Raw genomic sequence first — 7431 nt, 5'->3', positions numbered from 1 at the left:
GGGGGGGGATGAGCTTGGGGTTAAGGGTGTCCGGGTGATACAGGGGGAAGAACTATAACTCCCAAACCTGCTAGATATCCGAAACTCGAGTTCGTGTTCTCTAAAATCGAAGAATGAATTCTAGGAACAATGGAGGTTAAGAGTAGGAAAAATATATTGGGAGAAAGAAAGCTTCTGCCTAAGAGAAACAGAAGGGGGACCGGAAAGAGGGTTGCCCACCCACCTCACGTTTCACGGATGTTTCATACAGTAAAGCCGTGTGGTGAGCCGGGTACAAAGTGAGGCAAAACTATAAGACCCAATGGAAATTTATAAGGTGGTCATGAGGTGGGACAAAACCATGACCAACCAGTAAGATTACAAGTACAGTCACCCAAGGGCCAAGGATTTAGCTCAGTGGTTTCTCCGCCTGCTGTGCAAGCGCAAGGACCTGAGTTTGATCTCCGGTACCAAAAGAAAAAAAAAAAAAAGCAAAAACAAGTACAGTCACCCAGGTAATATCGGTCAAATGGAGGAGCAAGTCACAAAGCAAGCATACAAGGATTTTCAATAAGGATGGTCAGGGATATTTCCTGGAGAGGCTGGGTTAAAACCTTGGCCCCCCAGCCAGGTGATTGATACCTACTTAGAATATCAATCACTGCTATTCATCCTAATGGGTGTGCTAATTTCTCTCCTTTTACAATGCTGGCCTTCAGTGAATGTGTCCTCACTCACCTCCATGTTGGCTCCTTGTGGGCTGGCCCTGTCTAACTGCCTACAAGATATCTAATTAACTTACCTGTCTCCGATACTGGTGGGGCAGAGAGAGACCTGCACTAGGAGTCTGGACACCTGGGCTCTAGTGCCAGCGGGGCCATCCTCCATGCCTCTCCCGACAGCTGTGGTAGGGTTGTGAAGAAAGACTTAACTCAGGCCCAGTTCCTTAGGGCTGTACAAAAATAGAACAACCCTCCAAAATCAGCAAATCTACCAGTTCGGGGGACAAGCCCTGGTTTCTGCCTCTGGGAAGCCCATAAGGGTTAAGACACTCTTCTAGCCTTACCTCCAGAACACAGCCCCGGGCCAGTTCCAGGCTCCTGAATGTTTCTTCTTCAGGAATCATCCAGATTGTCTTCCCCAGTTGGCTCTCTTCCCCCTCTGAGGGTCTCAAATCCCAACTCTGCCTTTCCAATCCACATCGTGTTAACAGTGTGCAATCCTTTTCCCACCCACTGAGAATCACAGAATCCAGAGCCTTCCCAGAACTCCCATTCCCACGTTTCCCATTGCAGAGCTGAGCACAGTTGGGGGGAGGGCGGGGCTGGAAACCATTATAAATAAGTCCTGAACTTGGCTCTCATTTGGGGTCAGAGGAGCAACAGGCTCCCTGAGGACTATTCATATACAGGCTCAAGGCTTACATGCTACCTAGGTAACAGCTCCTTTACATTTCACAAGTCTGAGGGAAGGATTATTATCCCCAATTTATTTTTTTAAATTTATTTATTTATTTTTGGTACAGGGGATCGAACTCCGGTCCTTGCACTTGTGCACCAGGCAGAGAAACCACTGAGCTAAATCCCCGGCCCTATCCCCAATTTATTGAGGAGGAATCTAAAGTTCATAACTGTTTTCACGTTTACAAAAATAGTAAAAGAGCTGGGTGTGGTGGCACAGGCTTGTAATTCCAGCTCTGGAGGCTGAGCCAAGAAGAATGCCTCAAGGCCAGCCCGAACTACATAATGAGACCCTGTCTGGAGAAAAAAAAAAAAAAAGGCCAGGGATTTAGCTCAATGGCACTGCGCCTGCCTCGAAAGTGCAAGGTCCAGAGTTCGATTCTCAGTACCAAAAAAAAAAAGCTATGAGGATCTGGCTCCCAACAAATTCACAGCCAAAATAATTCCTCAGGCACAGATGTGTCACAGATTTGTTAGAACTGACTGTTGGAAAAAGCCTAGCCCCTACCATAGAGCAGAAACTGAGTGGCAGAGGGGTGGCTAATGGATGTAGACAGGCTTGGGCTCCCTCATTTGTGAAAGCTGAGCTGAGCCCAGCCTGGTTGTCCAAGCTGGGGCCAGGCAAAGGGTAGGTCTGGACTCAGGCAAGGAACCAGAGTGGCAGCATCAGGGACAAGCTGAGAGTGAAAAGTTATGTCCCGTGGAGCCTGGCCCCAGCCCTCATGGCAGCATAGAACTTGGCCACCTTCTCACTGGGGTTGCCCTGCTGGGCTAAACCACATCTGGACACAGTGGCCACTCCCTGGGATGTAATTGCTGATGTTGTAGGAGAAAACACCAGATAAACTCGCAAAAGTTGTCTGGGCAGAGGAACCAGGACTCAAATGTGCAGCAGACAGCTCAGGCTGGGCATTTATTAATTCCTGCAGGGAGAATCATTGTGGACACAGACATGCAGCTCTGGGCCCAAAGCTCATTTTTGACCACCCTAGAAATCATCCAACTCTAAATCTTGAACGTTCCCTTTTCCAACTAGTTCCTCTATCTCCTCACCCCAGGCCTCACCTGAGGTCCAGTTCCAGCTCTTGTGGCCATTCTGTGTTGCAGGTGTAGGAGGTGCCCCAGTCTTCCCACCAGCGCTGACAGTCATCTTTGCATAAGGGTCCACCCACTAAAAGTGTTCTGGGAAAGCTTGAGTCCACCTGGATGGAGTGGGATGTTGACAGTCATGACCTTGCACGGACTGAGCCAGAGGACAGCCTGCTGGAGTGGGGTGAGGAGCACACAGTTATGTGCTGGATCCAGCATCCCGGGTTGAGCAAGCACTCATACAGACAGCTGTCTCCCATGAAGTGTCTCTGGCAAGTGGGCTCCATCTTGCTGCAGTGATCCCAGTTAAAATTGTACAGGTAGGAGGGTTTCTTGTGTAGTTACTGGGTTGTGCTGGCTTAATAGCAGGTGTTGGTCCAGGAGCTGCACTGGGAAGGGAAGACAAGGACTAAGCATCCCCAACCCACCCTTCTAGCTCCTTTCAAATTTTGTTCCCTTGCCTTAGGCAGATTGTTTTGCCAACACTCCCTTCTTGAGTGTCTCTGTTCTTGGCCTCCAGAATTCCCCATCCAAGGGGACTGTAACAGTCTAAGGGAACCCTGTCCTAGGAATGATCGCTATCATTTATACAGCTTTTGCACCTTAGAAAAAGTCTTTTCATGTGTTCATTTATTTTTTTTAAAAAAAGTATTGAGCACCTGCTGTTTTTGGGGGGTTTTTTGGTACCGGCGTTCGAACTTGGGTCCTTGTGCTTGCACAGCAGGTGGCGAAACCACTGAGCTAAATCCCCAGCCCCTTGAGCACCTACTATATGTCTGACACTGTTCTAGATGCTAAGAATACAGAAGCAGAAATGGGAAATAAATACATGAAAAGAAGTTTTAAAAAAAGAATACAGGAAAAAACAAAACAGACAGAAATATGTGTTTATAGACCTTATATTGTAGTCAGGGGAGACAAGCAATAAGAAACCAAAAGAAAAAATATGATATGTCAGTATATAATAAATGATGTGTGGAAAATTAGAGCAAGGAATAGGAAGGGGAAGTGTAGGACGATTGTTGAAATTTTAAACACTGTGGTTGGGAAAAAAAAACCTCACTGAAAGATGACAAAAGGGGAGAGGGAATGAACCATGAAGTAAAACAGTTTGAATAAAATATAGTTTGAATGAATTAACTCTTCTTAAAAAAATAAAAATAAATTAACTCTTCTTGGTAAGCATTAAGGTGTATCTCCAGTTGGTTAGGCCAGAGCCAGACATATAATAGATTTAAAAAAATATTTTTTGAAAAAAATGAATGAGAGACCTCTAATGATTTCCTAAGTTCAAACCTAACTTCATTTTACATATGGACATGTATCTTCAGAAGCTTCTAAGGTAGACTAAATTTTCCAGGACTGAAAATACCTTGAAATGGAAGGTGGTATTATGTGTTTTATTTCACTAGAGTTATTCACTGTTTAGGAAATTAGTTCATCCATGGCAACCCTGCTTAGAGCATCTTATAGCATTTACATTGTCAATAGAACACACCTGTCTCAGTCTTTATTTGTTCATAATGATTTTGCAGATAGAAGCAAGCATGCTATTTCCTCATGTCTTCTAATGTATCAAAGGACTGACATAGTGAAATATATGTTATTTTATTATAAATTACAGATGGTTTTTGACTTACAGTGGTTTGATTTAAGATTTTTTTAATGACAACACCAAAGTAATACACATTCAGCAGAAATTGTACTTTGAATTTTGAATTTTGATTTTTTTTCCTGGGTTAGCACTGTGTACTCCACCACCTCACAATGTAGCTTGTCTAGCAGCCAAGCTCCCGGTCAGCCACGCAGTCACACCAGGCAGCAACCCATGCTCAGTGCACTGGGTTGCTAAGCAGTGAGTGAGGTTTGAGGGGTGAGGCATATTAAGTGCATTATGGGCTTGCAATATTTTCAACACAGGATCGATTTATCAGGACATATCCCCATGGTAATACTGGGAGCACCTGTATTTTCTCTTTGCTTCTCCTTTGTATTATAAATACAGCATTACATTGATATCTTTAATTATATCTAACAAATAGGTTCTATTAGCCTTGAGTTTCATTCCAGAATACAACAGGTCTAAATTTTTTTTTTTTGTCATAAAAAGAAGACATTGAATCTAACAGGGTTGCAATTCACTGACAAAACTGGGGGGTGGGGGCCTGGGGATTTAGCTCAGTGGTTTGCCACCTGCTGCGCAAGCACAAGGACCCGAGTTCGATCCCCAGTACCAAAAAAAAAAAAAAAAAACTGGTGGGGAAAGAGGTCCCTGAGGATTGAACCAAGGGCTTTATTCATGCTAGGTAAGCACTCTACACTCAGCTATATTCCCAGCCCTCTTTATTTTATTTTTTTGTTTGAGACAGGTTTTCACTAAGTTGCCCAGGCTGGGCTTGGGCAGCCCACAACTCTGTCCCAGCCTCTAGAGTCTCTGGGATTACAGTCTCTGGGATTACACACCCAGGCACTGGCATACATTTTTATAGGCTCTGTGAATGTACAGCCCCATAATGCACTGTGTCACTGTCACAAGGGGCCTTCCTTTCTTCTGCCTTTGGCATTCCATAGAATTGGTACCCCATTCTTCCCCTACCCCATGGTCAAACTATTCCTGTCAGGTCAAACTCCTGTCAGGATCGGTGTGTTTCCATGGACTTCTATTTCCCTTATTTGTGTAATGTGGAGAATATCTTCTACCTGTGTCAGAGAACTATTGAAATGTGAAATCATGTACAGAAAATAGACAACACCTAATAGGAGTTCAGTAAATAATTACTCAATATCATTGCCGACCTGATATCCTCTTCTGAAGAAGGTACCCCTACAATCACCTAACTACTCTCCCAACTACACCTTCACCCTTTCCCACAGCAGTAAATCAGGGTGTGAGGATTTCTGGCCACCCTGGCCCTCATCACACCGACTTCCTTCTCCCTCTCAGAACCAGCCCTGTTCCCAACCAGACCTCAGCTCCAACCAGATCTGGTCCTACAGGTTAAGCTCAGGACCTGGCTTCACCTTGTGGTGCTTGATATCCATACATTGACCAGGTCTGCCCTGTACCAGGAGCTGCAATATGTTGGCTGTCCAGGCCAGAAGAAGCAGAAGTGGTGTCCATTTCCAAGCCATCTCTTCGGTCCCTGCAGAGGAATCTATGATTAGAGAGACCAAGGCCTTTGGGAAAGAAGTCCATCCAGGATGGCTCCTTCATTGCCTGCCTCAGTCTCCCCACCCCTACAGCAAAAGATGAGGTCAGACCCTATTCCTTCAGTGTTGGAGTCCTAAGGCTCCCTGAGGCTGGAGTAGTGAAGGTTGGGGGGTGGGGGCTTCCTCACTCCCAGACTTGGAGGGCTCAGAAGGGAACCTGGAGGCACTGGAGGAGTCCTCCCCAAGTTTAAGGAGATACCATGTGCCCTCACCTTCTGTCTGGGCTTTGTCTATGACAAGGAATTAAATAGTTTGGTTCTCAAAAAGGGAGGGGATTCACAGAGCCCTCATCTTGTGTTAGCAAGTGCTCAGCATTAGAAACACCAGCCTAGAAACCCTGTTAGCCCTAGGGTCAGCAATGACCCAGTCTTGCTGAGTTCAGATTGGTGTGAGAATCAAGTGACAAAACCCACAGAATAGCATTTGGTTAAATGATACAGAAATGGAAAGAGTACTGGTTTTTAAACAGCTTTGCTTCCTCAGACTTTTTTCTTCCCTGTTCTCCAAAATCCATTCCGCCTCTGCCCATCCTGATACTAGCCCCTCAACTGTCCTTGTGTGAATGCACCAGACTCCACCTTATCTCTCAAAATACACAAAGACCCTTGGACCTGTGGAAAACATAAAAGTGCCCTATGTTGGAACTATCAACCAGACACACCCTAGGGGTCAAAGGGAGGCTACTGGCAAAAGTGACACTCTCTCTATTCCCTTCACCCTTTCACCTCACCTGCTCTCACCTCATCCCCACTGCCAACAAATCTGTGCCTTTGGGCTCCATCACTGAAATACCTGAGACATAATAATAGAGACCCATTCCTCTCCATCACCACACCCACCTACAGTTGATTGCTAAGGCCTGGCAAGAGTCCTTCCAAAATCCTTTCTAGAATTTACCTCCTACAGTTCTATATTTAGAGTCAGATCTTTAATTTCTTCCACTTTAAGTCACCTGACCCACGGGAGTCAAAGTGATCTTTTAAAAAAGATATATGCCTCTTTCCTTTCATACAAACCTGCCGAGCCTCCTAATTGCCCTTGTCACCCTTCCGTCCTTGGGAAGGGAGCCTCCTTTACTTTGGGGAGCATACACAAGTGTGTCTGAGTTGCCGTCTCCCTAAGTGGGCAACAGATCCAAGTGCTTGGTTGTCCCCAAAGCTCGCTGTCCAAGGCACAGGGCAGATAAAACTCTGGTAAGCACAAAATGAAATGTCCCTACTCAGTTCTTCTGCTCATCCTTCTATTCCATACCCCATCTTCTTCAAGGCTCCATGAGTCTGGCAGTTTAATCATTCCCATTTGTCTCTTCACATGTTCATTTATTCCAAGATCCACACTTAACATTTACCAATATCTGGACAATTTCTCATCTCCAAAAGGAATCAGAAGTTTTTAGTTTCTCCATGTTTCTTCAGGTAAGGCCAGCTTGATGGAGAAAAGGCCTCACAGAGAAGAATCCCAGCTTTAGGGTGATGTTACTGGGATCCACTATACAACAATGGGAAAAATGACTGGAGCTATGGAAAAGCTTTTGTGCTTACTGAATAGACTTGAATGACAGCTATCAGATTAATTTGTAAGCAGTCAGGTAGAAGTTAAGACACAGATGTCAAGGGATTAGAAAAAGAAGAAGTCAAGGGATTTACTCTGGGGTGCAGAAAAATAAAAATTATCTGAAGTCTAGATAAATAAC

This window comes from Heterocephalus glaber, unplaced genomic scaffold (assembly GCF_053883595.1).
Source record: "Heterocephalus glaber isolate CG9 unplaced genomic scaffold, H.glaber_assembly_v1.0 deba00001428, whole genome shotgun sequence".
NCBI classification, from domain to species: Eukaryota; Metazoa; Chordata; class Mammalia; order Rodentia; family Bathyergidae; genus Heterocephalus; species Heterocephalus glaber.
This window is presented reverse-complemented; position numbering follows the sequence as displayed.